The sequence below is a fragment of the Bombina bombina genome, chromosome 6 (assembly GCF_027579735.1).
Source record: "Bombina bombina isolate aBomBom1 chromosome 6, aBomBom1.pri, whole genome shotgun sequence".
Lineage (NCBI taxonomy): Eukaryota > Metazoa > Chordata > Amphibia > Anura > Bombinatoridae > Bombina > Bombina bombina.
In genome coordinates, this window is record NC_069504.1 from 232682453 (window position 1) to 232703614 (window position 21162).

At 37.7% G+C, this 21162-nt stretch overlaps 1 protein-coding gene across 1 annotated transcript in view; it reads right to left on the reverse strand.

Moving 5' to 3' along the window:
- The window catches only part of SYT1 (synaptotagmin 1), a 991400-nt gene that overhangs the window by 161668 nt on the left and 808570 nt on the right, over positions 1 to 21162 (reverse strand). The gene's annotated exons all lie outside the window — the stretch shown is intronic.

The following is a 21162-nucleotide window of genomic DNA, read 5'->3' on the forward strand; positions in this document are numbered from 1 at the left end:
TGCTTATCTGAGATCCCCTTTGTTCATAAATAGCAGACATATATGGCTTTGGCTTTGCTTTTTGGTAATTAGAAGGCTGCTAAATGCCACTCCGCACCACACGTGTATTATGCCCAGCAGTGAATGGGTTAATTAGGGAGCATGTAGGGAGCTTCTAGGATTAATTTTAGCTTTAGTGTAGTGTAGTAGACAACCCCAAGTATTGATCTAGGCCCATTTTGGTATATTTCATGCCACCATTTCACCTCCAAATGCGATCAAATTAAAAAAAACATTACATTTTTCACAATTTTAGATTTCACACTGAAATTATTTACAAACAGCTTCTGCAATTATGACACAAATGGTTGTAAATGCTTCTCTGGGATCCCCTTTCTTCAGAAATAGCAGACATGTATGACTTTGGCGTTGCTTTTTGGTAATTAGAAGGCCGCTAAATGCCGCTGTGCACCATACATGTATTATGCCCAGCAGTGAAGGGGTTAATTAGGGAGCTTGTAGGGTTAATTTTAGCTTTAATGTAGTGTAGTAGACAACCAAAAGAATTGATCTAGGCCCATTTTGGTATATTTCATGCCACCATTTCACCGCCAAATGCGATCAAATAAAAAAAAAACTTTTTCACAATTTTAGGTTTTTCACTATTTCCAAAACACTTTTTTTTCAAAATTAGCGCTAGTTACATTGGAACACTGATCTGTCAGGAATCCCTGAATATCCCTTGACATGTATATATTTTTTTAGAAGACATCCCAAAGTATTGATCTAGACCCATGTTTACATATTTCATGCCACCATTTCACCGCCAAATGCGATCAAATAAAAAAAAATTGTTCACTTTTTCACAAATTTTTCCATAAACTTTAGGTTTCTCACTGAAATTATTTACAAACAGCTTGTGCAATTATGGCACAAATGGTTGTAAATGCTTCTCTGGGATCCCCTTTGTTCAGAAATAGCAGACATATATGGCTTTGGCGTTGCTTTTTGGTAATTAGAAGGCCTCTAAATGCTGCTGTGCATCACACATGTATTATGGCTAGCAGTGAAGGGGTTAATTAGGTAGTTTGTAGGGAGCTTGCAGGGTTAATTTTAGCTTTAGTGTAGAGATAAGCCTCCCACCTGACACATCACACCCCCTGATCCGTCCCAAACAGCTCCCTTCCCTCCCCCACCCCACAATTGCCCCCGCCATCTTAAGTACTGGCAGAAAGTCTGCCAGTACTAAAATAAAAGGTATTTTTGAATATTTTTTATTTTTTAGCATATTTACATATGCTGCTATGTAAGATCCCCCTTAGCCCCCAACCTCCCTGATCCCCCCAAAACAGCTCTCTAACCCTCCCCCACTGCCTTATTGGGGGCCATCTTGGGTACTGGCAGCTGTCTGGCAGCTGTTAGGACGCAAATGTATCTCTCTAGTCTCTTTTTTCTGAGATTTGTTGTTAAATGAAACCTCAGCTGGAAAATATTTTTGTACCACCCTAAAAAAATTTGATTTCCAGTGAGTTTTTTTTCTTCATAGGGCTAGATTACAAGTGATAAAAAATATTTGTGTTACTAAGCTCTAACACCACTCAAATTAAATCAGTAGTTCTGTTATTTTTGTGGTCATATTGAAAGTTGAAATTAAAAAGTTATTGCTTAAAGGGACACTCAATCAAAATTAAACTTTCATTATTCAGATAAAGCATGCCATTTTAAACAACTTTCCAATTTACTTATATTAACAAAATGTGCACAGTGTTTTTATATTTAAACTTTTTGAGTCACCAGCTCCTTCTGAGCATGTGCAAGAATAAGTCTGTATGCATTTGTGAATGGCTGATGGCTGTCACATGGTACGTGTATGCATTTGTGATTGGCTGATGGCTGTCACATGGTGCAAGGGGAGTAGAAAAAGACAACTTTTAAAATTGTCAGACAAAAAATGTACTACTTATTTGAAGTTCAGACTAAGTGCTATTGCATTGTCTTGTTATCTTGCATTTGTTAATTATGTAAATCTACTATGTTGACTGGTCCTTTAAGTGAAGGCCTCAAGACCACTAACATCTGGAGGTCATATAGTGTGGCCACTCTAGCTCCCTCTGCTGCTCATAGACTTCTATGGGGCGTGCTACAAAAACCTGTTCTGGCTTTCTCTACACTAAAGTGTGCTAAAGCTGAAAGTGGTTTAAGAAATAGTTGAAATACGATTATTCTTCACTAAGAAGAAAATGTTATTTTTTTTAAATACGTTTTATTGTGCGAATTATAAGTGATACAACAATAACGAAAATGTCATTTTTGTATTAAAAAAGTAATATATATATATATATATATATATATATATATATATATATATATATTTATGAATAAAAATATATAAATACTTAGGAATAAAAATAACATTTTTATTATTATATTATTTTATTATACTTTTATTCTAACCCTAACACTTTGCTTCAAGTCTCCAGTCACAATAACGTTTTTAGAGCTGTTATGTGTTGAGCTTGAGTGCAACAGATAAATCGCAACTTGTTAAGCATGGCTGCTCGATCCATTGAAAGTGTAAGGAGTGCTAAAGATTGCTAAACATTGTGTAATAATTCTGCTTTACTATAGACTTGTAATTCCAGATTGTGTGCTATTATGAGCGTGGGGCCTCAATATTGATAATGCACCCTACTCCCTCAATAGTGCTTAACTTGACGGCCATATTGTTTGTCTATACAAGCTTTGACACTTTAATTTCCATTAAGACCTACAAATTTGCCTGGTGGTTTATTGCTTGATATTTCTTTGGCTGTACAACATTTTAGATACTATTATGATCAAGAAAATATATACTTTATTTCAGGGTATTAGCAATTTTTTAGAAATAGAATCTCCAATTACTGTACAATGTGGATATTTTGAAAGATAAGATTCTTTCCTGAAGCTTTTATTCCTCAAAATATGCTACATTTTAAACACAGAAAACCATTCATGTTTAAAAAGAATATTTTTTTTATTTTTCCATTGAACAATTAATCATAGTTTTAATCTCTTTTATAATCATGGCAACATTCTTAACTGTACCTTCCTAAGGTATTGTTACCGAAAAGAAAAATAACAAATTATTTGTACATTTTACTACTGTAAAAGCTCACTGTCCCTTCTTCTCATTACAGGGAATAGCACTAATATCTATTCTGTCTGAAAGGTGCTACATTAGTGTAATAACATTACACAAAAGCTGTTTGCCAGAACATGGGGACCGGCTAATACATGCAGAATAATGTTTAGTTATTCCCTGACATTTTACTTACATCTAATTTACTTATTCTCTAATGTATTTTATTAAATTGCATTTGCTGGCTGTATCTTGTTTTCTTTGGCTATCTTATTATTATGTACTACAAACAATTGAAGAAAATCACTATTTTTTTAATCCTGCTTGGCAATGTTTACAAAATGTTTTAAACAGTATACTCTGTAGCAGTTTGTAGCCACACACACGCATATATATATATATACACACACACACGCACATATATATATATACACACACACGCACATATATATATATACACACACACACACGCACATATATATATACACACGCACATATATATATATATATATATATATATATATATATATATATATATATATAAAAAGTAGTCCATTGAAAGACCAAAAGCCTACTCTAACCATCACAGATTATAAAATGTAATTTGGAAACCCAGTATATCACTTATGTCAAAATAGTATTCTTAATTGCTTTTGAGCATGCTATTAATTATTTACATCCCAAGAAGTTTAACATTTATAATTTATTGAGCAGTCACTATCTTTGAATGTGGTTGCCAGATTTTAATGGTTGTACTTTTAGGAATAATAAACACTGTTTTTATACTTAATTCTTGACTGGTGTGATATATACTGGGTTTCTAAGTTATTTTTAATAATCTGTGCTGGTTAGGGTAGGCTTGTGGTCTTTCATGGGACTACTTTTTTAATGTCTTCCTACCTCCATGAACCATCATTCTGCAATACACTTTTGTCTATAGAGTGATGTTGATTAATATTTAAATTAAGGATTGGTGCAGACAAGTTTGTTTTTATATATATATATATATATATATATATATATATATATATATATATATATATATATATATATATATATATATATAAAATGGTATAAACTAAACACAATATTACAAAATGTTTTACATATGCAAAGAGGGGGTGAAGTAGTGGGTGTGGTGTGGGCGGGACTAGAAATGGAAAGTAACATTTTGTCCTGGCTAGTAGCTTAGGACTTGAAATTTTGAGCTTATATATATATATATATATATATATATATATATACAGTAGATACACACATATTTAAAACTGCTTTTCTCTATGTTGTGTGACAGTGTGCCAGGGTGTTACAGTAAATTATTATTAGTTTGTTAATTTATATCTATTTAATAGTGTAACCCTTTAACAAAGATCTTGTGTTAAAATGCAATTAAAGAATAGTGGGAAACAGCCATTAGAGGGGTACATTGTTCTCATGCCTTTAATATTCTAATACGCCTATTTATTATATCAGATTGCCTCAAACTTGAAAACCTGGACACAAAAGCTAACAGAATATTATTATAACTATAGTTATTTTTATATGAAGATAAAGTTAGTGCCATACTTTGTGTCGCATTGCTATCAGAAAACAAGGCAAGCTGGCCAGATATTGAAGATGTTCATATTTTAGGACAAGTGAGTATATAACAATGGCCCTCTAGTAATCATTTAGAATTCCTGGGCAAAGGCATTTTTAACTTTATTTTCTAAGCCACAGAGATTCATAAGAAAAACAGTTATTTGAACCTGTCAAACCTTATTTGTTTAATTATATACAAGGAAAATCTAGTGAAGTCAAATTATAAAAAATGGAAGTATTTAATAATTATTTATTAAGATTTTGCGAAAAAGAAAACATATAATGGTTGCCAATCAACAATAATGACAAAAGTTCAGTTAAAGAGTAAAATCTGCAAATAATATGAAAAGGGTGAATGACACATTAAGGGCTTTTGAAATCTCTGTTTTATAATAACAATATCTTATGTGTATCACTATTTGGTTGGCTACTCATGGGCCACTAGGATATAGGTAATGGTAAAGGTGTGATAGTCAAATTTGCAGCCACTTTTGGGCCTTATGTCAGCTAATAGGTAACAGTATGTCAAGATGATTAACAAAATGTAACGAAATAGTAATAACAACATTTTCTCAAGTAACAGGTCTCCGGACATTTGGAATGTGTAAAACATGATTTTTCTGCAAATATCTATAGACAACATGGTCATAGCCTCTGTTTTATCTGGTTAGATACCCCTACAAAAACAAAAAGGAGGCCCTTTTGGGCACCAATAGTATCTTGCTACTAGTATTCTAGGGGACTTACTAACCTGGTATGTAGAATAACATATTAACAAAACTAGGCGCTTGAAGACATTAAAAATGTAACATTATAACTTACAATAGCTGTAACAGGGTACACAATGAGGGCAAAAGATGATTAGAATACTGGTTCTCTAACTAAGCTGTGGGGTGATGGGTAGTAAGCTAGGCTCCATAGGTTGATGACTATGTCTGATGGACTATGGCTACAGTATACACTCTGGACTCAATGGACTCAATGGGCAGATAGGTATCTGGAAGTAGCTTTCAGATTAAGTTGGGTATAAGACACATTTTCCTCAGAATAGTACTACAAATCCTGACACAACATATATAAACTTTTGGGCCCTATAATAGCTAATAGGTAATAGTATGTCAAGATAATTAACAGAGTGCAACATAAAAGTAATAGCAAAGTAATCTCAAGTCTCTGGATATTTGGAATGTACAGAACATAAATTGTCTGCAAATATAAATAGACAGCATAGCCATAGCCTCTGTTTTATTGGGTTATGTCACCCCCTACAGAAACCAAAAATAATGCCCTTTTGGACCCCAATAGCATCTTGCTACTAATATACTGGGGGACTTACAAATCTGAGATTTTTATAACTAGGAGCTTGAAGATATAAAAGTTGAACATTAGAGATTACAATAAAAATAACAGTAAATCTAATGAGGGCAAGAGATGATTATAAAACTGGTTCTCTAAATAAGCTGTGAGGATGATGGGTAGTAAGCTAGGCTCTGTAGATTAATGACTATATCTAATGGGTTATTGCTACAGTATATACTCTGGACTTAGTGAGCTGGGAGGTATCTGGAAATAGCTTTCAGATTAAGTGGGATATAAGACACATTTTTATCAGAATAGTATTACATATCCTGAAACAGCATATATATAGTGTCCACTGTAATTCTCGGGCATGTAGCCGTCATATACTTTAGTGAATTTTACCAATTTTAGTGTATCCAATAGCTCTGTCCGACTCGGGCTCTTCAATTAGCCCAATCCTATTCTTAATATCCATGTGTTTTTAGAGGAACCATATATTGGTAAGTCTGGATTAGTGACTTGAGTAATGGTATTTGAGATGAGAGATATCGATCTTCCAACATAGTCATAAGGTTTTACTTCGAGGCTGCGCAACAGGGGTATCGGAGCAGACTGTACCGCAAACTGGGTATATCTCACTCGAGAGCTGTGGATCTCAGCCCTAGAGGCTCCCTGACCAATGGATGGGATGTTCTTTGCACTCGGTAGGTGTACAAACTTGTGGGGGAGACAGGCAGTTGAATCTCACACCAAAGGGTCGGCCGCATCCCCTCGGTGCAGGATCTCTGCCATGTGAGTGTTTTCTTGATTATTGCCAAAGGTTAGTCTGGAGCCAGCAGTGTCCTCCACATTAGAGTGATGAGGTGCAATCCTGTGTGAAATGTTTCCCTGGAGTTCATGAGTGGTAATCCTCTCATCACAGTACCCTGAGAGAGTCTCTTCCACGCTCTCAGATCTAATTGTCGCCATCAGTTGCTCGAAGACTCTGTGCATTTTACGCTCAAGAGCTTTCAAAAGAGTGCACACATTTTCATCAAACCCCATCTTCAATTATCGGGTTAGTTCAGGAGAATGCTAGGACGTTCTGTTGTCTATATGAAGTCTGAGTAGGGATTTAGCAGGTAAGCACTGCTTTACCTGGCTCGTCTCTTAGCCGGGGGGGGGGGAGGGTGGTATGGTGGTGTAGGTCATGTTGTCTGTTTCAGGTTGCACAGTTTGGCCCTTTAGCTTGCTAGATCTTGATAAAAAAAATTGTTGCCTGACTCAGGGGCAACTCCGTAAATAATAGATTGTGCTTATTGTGAGGGATTTCGTATAGGTGATAAGGTAATCGGTCAAGTTTACAAGTTGAGCTCGGAGCTGCAGAATCCAGCGACTTATCATCGTATCACATTATTTTTATAGAGATTTCTAAAGACATGCATGGATGCAAAATATATGTGGGCAAAGTACACTATGGTCAAGGGATTCAGTGTTAATGATAATGATAATAATAACGGAGTTTGCATTTTATTTCATGTGACCATTAATACAATACTATAAAATTGTTTATTACTGCCAATGGCCCATTAGTTTATTATATGAAAAATGTATCCAGAAAGTAAATCCATATTAAACACAAATATAGTCAGTTTTTAAAGAGATCATAATCTGGGCAAATTTGGTGTGGCATGATTTCCTCACTGGATATCCTATTAGGATCTAATTCAAGACAAAAAAAAAGTTGTTTGAATACTATTTAATGGGTATTGAAAATGAGTAGTACCATTTTAGTATCAAAGGAGAGAATTAATTAGAGATTTTGAAGAGGTTTTAAAATTCAATGCTATTCAAGATCAGAAAATAACATGTTGTATGTGTTAATAATATTTCTTTTTAACTTTGTGTGGGTTAAACTCACCAAATAGTTAAAATGATGGTAAACTTTCCATTTTCTATAATTAGATCCTGAATGTTAGTGATATTTTAGATGGACTTTAATTGATCACTTCTAATGACTAAGAGCTTTAACATACTTTTCAGTCGAGCCGTGCCACTTTAACACCGCAAGCTCCCGCCACCCACAGTTAAAAAGTAATTACGGTTTAAACTGTTCTCCAATAACCACTCTATCCATATGGCATTTGTATTGTAGCTAAAGTGCTGATTGGAGAACAGTTCAAACTGTTAGCTCACAAAAAACATTACTTTTAAAGTGGGTGGAGTGCGGGGAATTAGAATGGCACGACTAGATTAAAAAGTAAGTTAAAGCACATCTTCATTATGAGTGATCAATTAATTAATTAGTCCATCTAAAATATATCTAACATTAAGGATCTGATTTAAAAAAGTGGTAAGTTTAGCGTCACTTTAATACAGAGACACCGCCTCATCGATAATAATCCAGTCTATCAAAACCACACATTGTTTTATGATTTTTAGGATTTATTCTGCATTCTGTATTCCATTCTGCAGTCTTACTCTCTTGAAAACCTATTTAGGGCTAGATTATGAGTGGATCACTATTTATCAGTCCCGCTAGCTCGTTAACTCAGCTACAAGTAAGCTTTTTGAGAGCGTAACGGTTAACCAGAATGCTGAGGTTGCGTTATCCCAAATGGGATATAATAATGGGATGGTATAGAGAATGAAATGGAAACATTTGCAATTTTAATTATTTTATATAGGAACATAAATTGGGGCCAATTTAACAAGCTGTCAATCGGCCCCAATGCAGCTGTTTCCGTGCGAGCCTTCAGACTCGCCGGTAACAGCAGCTAAGAAACAGCGGTCTTAAGACCGTTGTTCCTTAACTCATATGCTGCCTCTGGGGCTGCAGACATCAATCCACCCAATTGTATGTGATCGGGTTGAGAGACACCCCCTGCTATCGGCCGATTGGCAGACACTTGATAAATCAGCCCCATTAAATTAAATTGCGTTTAAGCGATCATGTTTACTTCCAACTCGTAATATGCACTCTACTTCTGATGTGCACAAACAGCAGCAATATACCCGATATAGCTCAAGCACAATTATTAGTGCCAAACTCATAATGTGGCCCTATGTCTTTTTGACATGGCATTTCTAGGTGTTCACCCAGCTTGTTTAAATGTTTAAACTGGTACACAAATAAAATATGTTACATATAGGATTACACAGAATTATGTAAAAAAAATGTTAACTGTACACAAGTTAAAAATTGCTATTAGGTAAGTGAAAAAAAAAAATGCACCCAGTCATAGTTTATTATTCAAATGGATGGCATTTTTTATTTTCATGTTTGCAGTTTGTATTTTGATTTTGTGTAAAACTGAGGAAGCCTCATTAAACAGCATGCTTAGAGTTTTTGTGTGTTTATCCAGTCTGACAATAAGAAAGTCTGGGGTTACAGTTGTACATAATTTTGGGCAGTTTAACTAAAAGCCATGCTTCTAATGGCTCCCTATGCTATAGAGTATGGCGCTAAGAACTACCCTGGTTAAATAGAAAGCTTTCACATGTAAACTATAATTGATTGGACTATATGGCTAAAGATTTATTCATAACTCTCTAAATCTCACAACCAGTTGGAGTACCTCAAGGTTTGGTGCTGAAACCTATTTTTATTTTCTGCTCATCTTGTATTATAGAGAAATACTCTTCTCATCTATACTGCATCACCACAGGCTGTTCTACAGTCTCATATTTTAGATGACCTCTCAATACCTGACAACGAATATGGCAAAAACTCTTAATGATTACTCACAACTCCACTATTACAGTTTCAATTCACATTCATTGTTTTGGAGTAATACTTAACAATTATTTCTCATGTCTTACCATATCCACTATCTTGGCAGACATTGCCAATCAGCAGCACTAGTTACACAGCTGTATAGACCAGCAGTGGTGTGCACTTAGTTCGAGCAATGCCTGTGGGTCCTGAGCAGTACTTTGCTGTGGTTAAACATATAGGACTATTTTGCTTGAGTGATAAAACCACCTAACTTAGGCCTAGATTTAGAGTTGGGCGGTAGCCGTGAAAACCAGCGTTAGAGGCTCCTAACGCTGGTTTTTACCGCCCTCTGGTATTTGGAGTCAGTCAGGAAAGGGTCTAACGCTCACTTTCCAGCTGCGACTTTTCCATACCGCAGATCCCCTTACGTCAATTGCGTATCCTATCTTTTCAATGGGATCTTTCTAACGCCGGTATTTAGAGTCGTGGCTGAAGTGAGCGTTAGAAATCTAATGACCAAACTCCAGCCGCAGAAAAAAGTCAGTAGTTAAGAGCTTTTTGGGCTAACGCCGGTTCATAAAGCTCTTAACTACTGTGCTCTACAGTACACTAACACCCATAAACTACCTATGTACCCCTAAACCGAGGCCCCCCCACATCGCCGCCACTGGATTATATTTTTTTAACCCCTAATCTGCCGACCGCCACCTACGTTATACTTATGTACCCCTAATCTGCGGCCCCTAACACCGCCGACCCCTATATTATATTTATTAACCTCTAATCTGCCCCCCACAACGTCGCCGCCAGCTACCTACAATAATTAACCCCTAATCTGCCGACCGCAAAGCGCCACCACCTACGTTATCCTTATGTACCCCTAATCTGCTGCCCCTAACACCGCCGACCACTATATTATATTTATTAACCCCTAATCTGCCCCCCACAACATCGCCGCCACCTACCTACACTTATTAACCCCTAATCTGCCGAGCGGACCGCACCGCTACTATAATAAAGTTATTAACCCCTAATCCGCCTCACTCCCGCCTCAATAACCCTATAATAAATAGTATTAATCCCTAATCTGCCCTCCCTAACATCGCCGACACCTAACTTCAAACATTAACCCCTAATCTGCCAACCGGAGCTCACCGCTATTCTAATAAATTTTTTAACCCCTAAAGCTAATTCTAACCCTAACCCTAACACCCCCCTAAATTAAATATAATTTTATTCTAACGAAATAAATTAACTCTTATTAAATAAATTATTCCTATTTAAAGCTAAATACTTACCTGTAAAATAAATCCTAATATAGCTACAATATAAATTATAATTATATTGTAGCTATTTTAGGATTAATATTTATTTTACAGGTAACTTTGTAATTATTTTAACCAGGTACAATAGCTATTAAATAGTTAATAACTATTTAATAGTTACCTAGTTAAAATAATTACAAAATTACCTGTAAAATAAATCCTAACCTAAGTTACAATTAAACCTAACACTACACTATCAATAAATAAATTAAATAAACTACCTACAATTATCTACAATTAAACCTAACACTACACTATCAATAAATAAATTAAATAAACTACCTACAATTATCTACAATTAAAGCTAACACTACACTATCAATAAATAAATTAAATAAAATTCCTACAAATAAATACAATTAAATAAACTAACTAAAGTACAAAAAATAAAAAAGAACTAAGTTACAAAAAATAAAAAAATATTTACAAACATTAGAAAAAAATTACAACAATTTTAAACTAATTACACCTACTCTAAGCCCCCTAATAAAATAACAAAGACCCCCAAAATAAAAAAATGCCCTACCCTATTCTAAATTACAAAAGTTCAAAGCTCTTTTACCTTACCAGCCCTTAAAAGGACCTTTTGTGGGGCATGCCCCAAAGAATTCAGCTCTTTTGCCTGTAAAAAAAAACATACAATACCCCCCCCAACATTACAACCCACCACCCACATACCCCTAATCTAACCCAAACCCCCCTTAAATAAACCTAACACTAAGCCCCTGAAGATCTTCCTACCTTGTCTTCACCATGCCAGGTTCACCGATCGTTCCAGGCTCCAAAATCTTCATCCAAGCCCAAGCGGGGGCTAGACATCCATCATCCGGCGGCTGAAGAGGTCCAGAAGAGGCTCCAAAGTCTTCATCCTATCTGGGAAGAAGAGGCGATCCGGACCGGCAAACATCTTAATCCAAGCGGCATCTTCTATCTTCATCCGATGACGACCGGCTCCATCTTGAAGACCTCCACCGCGGACCCATCTTCTTCTTCCGACGACTTCCCGATGAATGACGGTTCCTTTAAGGGACATCATCCAAGATGGCGTCCCTCGAATTCCGATTGGCTGATAGGATTCTATCAGCCAATCGGAATTAAGGTAGGAAAATTCTGATTGGCTGATGGAATCAGCCAATCAGAATCAAGTTCAATCCGATTGGCTGATCCGATCAGCCAATCAGATTGAGCTCGCATTCTATTGGCTGATCGGAACAGCCAATAGAATGCGAGCTCAATCTGATTGGCTGATTGGATCAGCCAATCGGATTGAACTTGATTCTGATTGGCTGATTCCATCAACCAATCAGAATTTTCCTACCTTAATTCCGATTGGCTCTTGGATGACGTCATTTAAAGGAACCGTCATTCGGCTAGTAGGCGTCGATTGAAGAGGTTGGATCCGCGTCGGCTGGGAAGAAGATGGCTCCGCTCCACTCCGGAAGAAAGAAGATTTAAGATGCGGCTTGATAGAAGACTTCATCCCGATGATGGACTTCCGACTTCATCCCGATGATGGACTTCTTCAGCGCCCGCTTTGATCAAGACTTCAGCCCGATGATGGATTTCTTCAGCCGCCGCTTGGATCCAGACTTCAGCCCGAGGATGGACGTCACTCTTCAGCCCCCCGCTTGGGCTTGGATCAAGACTTCGGACCCTCTTCTGGACCGATCGGTGAACCCGGCGAGGTGAAGACAAGGTAGGAAGATCTTCAGGGGCTTAGTGTTAGGTTTATTTAAGGGGGGTTTGGGTTAGATTAGGGGTATGTGGGTGGTGGGTTGTTATGTTGGGGGGGGGTATTGTATGTTTTTTTTTTACAGGCAAAAGAGCTGAATTCTTTGGGGCATGCCCCGCAAAGGGCCCTTTTAAGGGCTGGTAAGGTAAAAGAGCTTTGAACTTTTGTAATTTAGAATAGGGTAGGGCATTTTTTTATTTTGGGGGTCTTTGTTATTTTATTAGGGGGCTTAGAGTAGGTGTAATTAGTTTAAAATTGTTGTAATTTTTTTCTAATGTTTGTAAATATTTTTTTATTTTTTGTAACTTAGTTCTTTTTTATTTTTTGTACTTTAGTTAGTTTATTTAATTGTATTTATTTGTAGGAATTGTATTTAATTTATTTATTGATAGTGTAGTGTTAGGTTTAATTGTAGATAATTGTAGGTATTTTATTTAATTAATTTATTGATAGTGTAGTGTTAGGTTTAATTGTAACTTAGGTTAGGATTTATTTTACAGGTAATTTTGTTATTATTTTAACTAGGTAACTATTAAATAGTTATTAACTATTTAATAGCTATTGTACCTGGTTAAAATAATTACAAAGTTGCCTGTAAAATAAATATTAATCCTAAAATAGCTACAATATAATTATAATTTATATTGTAGCTATATTAGGGTTTATGTTACAGGTAAGTATTTAGCTTTAAATAGGAATAAGTTATTTAATAAGAGTTAATTTATTTTGTTAGAATAAAATTATATTTAACTTAGGGGGGTGTTAGGGTTAGGGTTAGAATTAGCTTTAGAGGTTAAAAAATTTATTAGAGTAGCGGTGAGCTCCGATCGGCAGATTAGGGGTTAATACTTGAAGTTAGGTGTCGGCAATGTTAGGGAGGGCAGATTAGGGGTTAATACTATTTCTTATAGGGTTATTGAGGCGGGAGTGAGGCGGATTAGGGGTTAATACATTTATTATAGTAGCGCTCAGGTCCGGTCGGCAGATTAGGGGTTAATAAGTGTAGTTAGGTGGAGGCGACGTTGGGGGCGGCAGATTAGGGGTTAATAAATATAATATAGGGGTCGGCGATGTTAGGGCAGCAGATTAGGGGTACATAGGGATAACGTAGGTGGCGGGGGTGTACGGAGCGGCAGATTAGGGGTTAAAAATAATATGCAGGGGTCAGCGATAGCGGGGGCGGCAGATTAGGGGTTAATAAGTGTAAGGTTAGGGGTGTTTAGACTCAGGGTACATGTTAGGGTGTTTGGTGCAGACATAGGAAGTGTTTCCCCATAGGAAACAATGGGGCTGCGTTAGGAGCTGAACGCAGCTTTTTTGCAGGTGTTAGGTTTTTTTTCAGCTCAAACAGCCCCATTGTTTCCTATGGGGGAATCGTGCACGAGCACGTTTTTGAAGCTGGCCGCGTCCGTAAGCACCGCTGGTATCGAGAGTTGCAGTGGCATTAAATTATGCTCTACACTCCCTTTTTGGAGCTTAACGCACTGAAAACCCAGCCATTCTGTGAACTCTAAATACCAGCGGTATTTAAAAGGTGCGGGGGGAAAAAAGCATGCGTTAGCTACGCGGGTCGTTACCGACAAAACTCTAAATCTAGGCGATAGTTCATAAAATACATACAAGGTCAACTTTCTCAATCAGCAGATTTACAATCCTGGACTAATCTGGTCATGCAATCAACTCATCCTTCAAGCTATCAGCTAACTCTTTGGGGCCTATCTATCAAGCTCCGAATGGAGCTTGATGCCCCGTGTTTCTGGCGAGCCTACAGGCTTGCCAGAAACAGCAGTTATGAAGCAGCGATCACAAAGACCGCTGCTCCATAACCTGTCCGCCTGCTCTGAGCAGACGGACAGACATCGCCGGAAATCAACCCCCCCTGAAAACACCCCCCTGCTGGCGGCCCATTGGCCGCGAGTCTGCAGGGGCGGTGTTGCACCAGCAGCTCTTGTGAGCTGCTGGTGCAATGCTGAATACAGCGAGCATATTGCTCTCCGTATTCAGCGAGGTCTGGCGGACCTGATCCGCACTGTCGGATCAGGTCCGCCAGACTTTCTTAAATAGGGGCCTCAGTCTCTAACAATTACCCCTTAAACTGTAAATTATTTAGGGTTAGCCTTTCTTATCTTTTTGTCTCTGTCTGTACATTTACATCTTATTATTATTAGTTGTAACCACTTTCACCCTTGGCTCCTCTGCATGCCTGCTAGACATATGCATACAATTTAAAAGAATGTAAAAAAAACAACACATACACACCCTCACTAATTTTGCTGTATTCTTTGCATTCGTTGTGAGTGCATTAAAAATAAAAAGAATATTCTATTTGTGTTGCTGCTGGCTTGTAACAGTAGCACTAATACATTAGCTTCATTTAAGTTTAAACTGTTTTCCATCTGCTCCTATCTTGCTCTGAAAGAAATGGAATAAGAACATTTTTACTTAACACATGAATTCCAAACAACCCCATGACCAGATATATGATGAAAAATAAGTTGTTATTTTTTGTGGCAAATGATTCATCTGACTTTTTTTGTTGTCAGTGTGCATGTCTAGAATCTACAAGGTGTATATCTGGTAACTGAATGTAGAATTTCTTGAGATGGTCTTAGCAGTTTTTTTCTGACTAGAAGAAACTTGACTGTGCTGCAGTATTTTAAATAACTCATTATAGCGTATGCTTGCAAATTCCCTTTGCTGTAATAAAGGCAGAAATGATTGCTGAACATGTGTAAAAGTTATTCAGTTCAAACTGAATAGTAGATAAAGCTATATTTTATCTTTTTTGTCCAGAGTAAAACTAGCAGTTAAGAAAATGGAAAAAGGAGAACAATAAAAATAAATAAAAAAATAGCTATTTTATATAGACTTTTAAACTATCAACATAGAATTTAAATCATAAAGACCTCTAGTTATGAAGCTCCGTATTTTGCTGCATTCGCCGGCCCAATACGCTCGCCTAAGCTCGCCTTACATCCCCGCCGCGGACCTGAATACGTTCGCCAAAGTTATCAAGAAAGCTGTCAAGAAGCCGCGCACCAAGTACAGTGCGATGAGCAGCGGACTGTTGTTAACTGACAGTCATCGATCTTGCTGCTCATCGGCTTCTTCAAAGCTTTCTTGCTAGCCTGTCACTAAGCACCCACACTATACTATACACTTTTACCCCCTATACCGCCGCTCCCGGAGCCCCCCGCAACTGAATAAAGTTATTAACCCCTAAACCGCCGCTCCCAGACCCCTCCGCAACTCTAAAAAATATATTAACCCCAAAACCGCCGCTCCCGGACCCCGCCACAACTATAATAAATATATGAACACCTAAACCGCCGCTCCCGGACCCCGCCGCCACCTACATTATACTTATTAACCCCTAATCTAAATTACAAAAGTAACCAGCTCTTTTACCAGCCCTTAAAAGGGCTTTTTGCGGGGCATTGCCCCAAAGTAATCAGCTCTTTTACCTTTAAAAAAAAAGCAATACAATACCCCCCCAACATTATAACCCACCACCAACATACCCCTACTCTAAAACCCACCCGATCCCCCCTTAAATAAACCTAATACTACCCCATTGAAGATCACCCTATCTTGAGCCGTCTTCACCCAACCGGGAAGAACTATTCATCCGATGCGGGCACAAGTGGTCCTCCAGCCGGGCAGAAGTCTTCATCCGATCGGGGCAGAAGAGTTCCTCCATCCAGCAGAAATCTTCATCCAAGCGGCATCTTCTATCTTCATCCTTCCGGCGATGAGCGGCTCCATCTTGAAGACCTCCGGCGTGGAACATCCAGCTCTACCAACGACTACCCGACGAATGACTGGTCCTTTAAATGATGTCATCCAAGATGGCGTCCCTCAAATTCTGATTGGCTGATAGGATTCTATCAGCCAATCGGAATTAAGGTAGGAAAAATCGGTTCAATCCGATTGGCTGATTGGATCAGCCAATAGAATTGACGTTGCATTCTATTGGCTGATCCAATCAGCCAATCGGATTGAACTTCAATCCGATTTGCTGATTACATCAGCCAATCGGATTTTTCCTACCTTAATTCCGATTGGCTGATAGAATTCGAGGGACGCCATCTTGGATGACGTCATTTAAAGGACCAGTCATTCGTCGAGTTGTCGTCGGTAGAGCTGGATGTTCCGCGCCAGAGGTCTTCAAGATGGAGCCGCTCATCGCCGGAAGGATGAAGATAGAAGTTGGGGTGGGGGTATTGTATTGTTTTTTTTACAGGTAAAAGAGTTGATTACTTTGGGGCAATGCCCCGCAAAAAGCCCTTTTAAGGCTGGTAAAAGAGCTGGTTACTTTTGTAATTTAGTTTAGGGTAGGGAATTTTATTATTTTGGGGGGCTTTTTTATTTTATTAGGGGGCTTAGATTAGGTGTAATTAGATTAAACTTCTTGTAATATTTTTCTTATTTTTTGTAATTTAGTGTTTTTTTTTTTTTGTACTATAGTTTAGTTTATTTAATTGTATTTTATTTTAGATCATTGTAGTTAATTTATTTAATAATTTATTGCTAGTGTAGTGTTAGGTGTATTTGTAACTTAGGTTAGGATTTATTTTACAGGTAATTTTTTAATTATTTTATCTAGGTAGCTATTAAATAGTTAATAACTATTTAATAGCTATTGTACCTAGTTAAAATAAATACAAAGTTGCCTGTAAAATAAAATAAATCCTAAAATAGCTACAATATAATTATTAGTTATATTTTAGCTATTTTAGGGTTTATTTTACAGGTAAGTATTTAGTTTTAAATAGGAATAATTTAGTTAATAATTGTAATATGTATTTAGATTTATGTAAATAATCTTTAAGTTAGGGGGGTGTTAGTGTTAGACTTAGGTTTAGGGGTTAATAAGTTTAATATAGGTGGCGGCGGGGTCCGGGAGCGGCGGTTTAGGGGTTAAACATTTAATTTAGTTGCGGCGGGGTCCGGGATCTGCAGGATAGGGGTTAATAACTTTAATATAGGTGGCGGCGGTATAGGTGGCGGCAGATTAGGGGTTAATATAATTATTATAGTTGCGGCAGGGTACAGGAGCGGCGGTTTAGGGGGTAATAACTTTATTTAGGTGCGGGGGCTCCGGGAGCGGCGGTTTAGGGGGTAATACATATAATGTAGGTGGCTGCGGGGTACAGGAGTGGCGGTTTAGGGGGTAATAACTTTATTTAGGTGCGGGGGGCTCCGGGAGTGGCGGTTTAGGGGGTAATACATATAATGTAGGTGGCTTAGGGGGTAATAACTTTATTTAGTTGGCGGCGTTGTAGGGGGGGCAGATTAGGGGTGTTTAGACTCGGGGTACATGTTAGGGTGTTAGGTGCAGACATCTCCCATAGAAATCAATGGGATATTGGGCAGCAGCGAACATGAGCTCTCGCTGCTGTCAGACTCCCATTGATTCCTATGGGATCCGCCGCCTCCAGGGTGGCGGATTGAAAACCAGGTACGCTGGGCCGGAATAGTGCCGAGCGTACCTGCTAGTTATTTGATAACTACCAAAAGTAGTCAGATTGTGCCGAACTTGCGTTCGGAACATCTGTAATGACGTAAGCATCGATCTGTGTCTGACTGAGACCGGCGGATCGTAGCTTACATCACTATATTCTACTTTTGCCGGTCTCTAGCCTTTGATAACTAAGGCGAATCAGCCTTGCCACAAATACGCTGCGGAATTCCAGCATATTTGCGGTTGACGGCTTGATAACAAGAGGCCAAAGGCCTTACATTACAAGTGATATTGGGCTAGAGTACAAATGGAGTGGTATCCAAATTTTTCCCTTAGGCTTAAAGTAAAATTTTAACACAGCCGAGTTAACATGCGTATTACAATGAACTCTAGCTTCAGGACTTCAGATATTAAAACCGTGTTAACGCATTCGCCCTATAGACTTCAATGGACCGTGTGTTTAAAAAAAAAAAAATCTAACACTTATTTCTTGCACGCTAACATGGCACTGTGTTAGACTAACTGTGCAAAAGTCGATGCTAGTTATTGAATACTTTAAATTCCAATGTTCCTCACATAGAAGAAAATGTTCTTTTTATTTTTAAATACATATTTCTCTCTCGCTGTATATATATATATATATATATATATATATATTTACATATTTCTCTCTCGCTGTATATATATATATATATATATTTATATATATATATATATATATATATATAATTATTTCTTTTAAACAAAAATATCTATACCTATATATCTAACTAAATACACACACATATATATTTGGCCTGGTTGGATAAAGACTTCTGCCGCTTCCTTGAGGATGGATGTCCAGTCTTCAGAACAGTAAGTCAATCTTCAGGGGGTTAGTGTTAGGTTTTTTTAAGGGTGTATTGGGTGGGTTTTATTTTTTAGATTAGGGTTTGGGCCGCAAAAGAGCTAACTGCCCTTTTAAGGGCAATGCCCATCCAAATGCCCTTTTCAGGGCAATGGGGAGCTTAGGTTTTTTAGATAGTATTTTATTTGGGGGGTTGGTTGTGTGGGTGGTTGTTTTTATTGTTGGGGGGGTTGTTTGTATTTTTTTTTACAGGTAAAAGAGCTGATTTCTTTGGGGCAATGCCCCGCAAAAGGCCCTTTTAAGGGCTATTGATAGTTTAGTTTAGGCTAGGTTTTATTTTTATTTTGGGGGGCTTTATTTATTTTGATAGGGCTATTAGATTAGGTGTAATTAGTTTAAATATCTTGTAATTTGTTTATTATTTTCTGTAATTTAGTGTTTATTTTTGTACTTTAGCTAACTAGTGTTTGCGAGGCGGGAGTGCGGCGGTTTAGGGGTTAATATGTTTATTATAGTGGCGGCGATGTCCGGAGCGGCAGAGTAGGGGGTTAAAAAATTTATTTTAGTGTTTGCGATGTGGGAGGGCCTCGGTTTAGGGGTTAATAGGTAGTTTATGGGTGTTAGTGTACTTTTTAGCACTTTAGTTATGAGTTTTATGTTACGGCATTGTACCATAAAACTCTTAACTACCGACTTTTGAATGCGTTAGGGATCTTGGAGGTAGAAGGTGTACCGCTCACTTTTTGGCCTCCCAGGACAGACTCGTAATATCAGCGCTATGGAAGTCCCATTGAAAAAAGACTTTACGAAGTTTACGTAAGTCGTTTTGCGGTAAGGCCAAAAAAGTGTGCGGTTCCCCTAAACCTGCAAGACTCGTAATACCAGCGGGCGTAAAAAAACAGCGTTAGGACCTGTTAACGCTGCTTTTTTACCCTAATGCACAACTCATAATCTAGCCGTATGTGAAGAAAATTGTAATTTTAAGTATTTATATTCAAAACACACTAAAAATGAAATTGCATGTTTCATGGTATTTGACTGGAAAGGGCTAAAAAGTGTGTATATATATATATATATATATATATATGTGTGTGTATATAAGTGTATACAGATTTATATATGTATGTATGTATGTATGTGTGCACATACATATTTAAACACACAAGCACATAAAAACACATGTATACACTTATATATACACACACACACATATATATATATATACACACAAACACATGTTTCAACATATCTATATAAATTGGAGCCCTTCCCAGTCAAAGACCTTTTTATGAACAGTTAAATTATATATTTTTATCAAAAAAGTATATGTATGTAACATTTTATTTTAATGTGTTTTGTGCAAAACATTTTTAACCCTTACAGTTTACTTCAGGCCTCAAGCTGCGCTAAATATTCTAGTGCAGATTTGGCTTTACTCACAAATGAAACCTATAAATTTCAACTTGTATTACCAGTGCAAATTAGTGAGGTTGTGATATCCATTGAAAGAAGGGGTTGTGCTCGAGGGAAGTTAGGCACACTTAGAGGCCTGTTTATCAAATGTCTGCAGACAGTGCGGATCAGGTCCGACAGACATCGCTGAATGCGGAGAGCAATACGCTCTCCGTATTCAGCATTGCACCAGCAGCTCTTGTGAGCTGCTGGTGCAACGCAGCCCCCACTCGCGCGTCAGCAGGGGGGGGTCAATCAACCCGATCGTACCCGATCGGGTTGAATTGTGGTGATCTCTGTCCACCTCATCAGAGCAGGTGGACAGGGTTATGGAGCAGTGGTCTTTAGACTGCTGCTTCATAACTGCTGTTTCTGGCGAGTCTGAAGACTCGCCAGAAACACGGGCCCACAAGCTCCATACAGAGCTTGATAAATGGGCCTCTTAGCCTTTTCTAGTAAGCTTGATATCCTGTGGACTTGTAATATCAAAGTGGTGTGCTAATGGTAGCGTGGTCAAGCAAAACAGGTTATTGTGTGTGCACTATCATTAGCTTGCCACTTGTAATCTAGCCTAGTGTTATATAAGCTCAATGAGCACTCCCTGCCCTATCCATTAAAAGTGTAGGGCGCACTAAAAAGTTTTTGTTGCATTAAGATGCTTTGTTTAA